This window comes from Gavialis gangeticus, unplaced genomic scaffold, assembly GCF_001723915.1.
Source record: "Gavialis gangeticus isolate Ggan-Ray unplaced genomic scaffold, GavGan_comp1, whole genome shotgun sequence".
Taxonomy (NCBI): domain Eukaryota; kingdom Metazoa; phylum Chordata; order Crocodylia; family Gavialidae; genus Gavialis; species Gavialis gangeticus.
Window position 1 is genome coordinate 5553028 of NW_017729013.1, and position 218 is coordinate 5553245.

Here is a 218-nt window from a genome sequence, read left to right on the forward strand (position 1 = left end):
GCCGTGCCCGCCTCCCGGGTCTGCCCCGCGAGCTGCCTGAGCTGGCGTGCCTCCCCCACCACGTGGGCCCGGCCCGGCGGCGCCATGGAGCGTCACAGCGCGGCGCGGGGGCTCCGCGCGTCACAAGGGCCCGGGCCGAGGCCTGTCTCTGTGTGCTGCACACCCCCCAGTGCCCCCCCCCCCACACACATACGTATGACCCACACATATACCCCCAT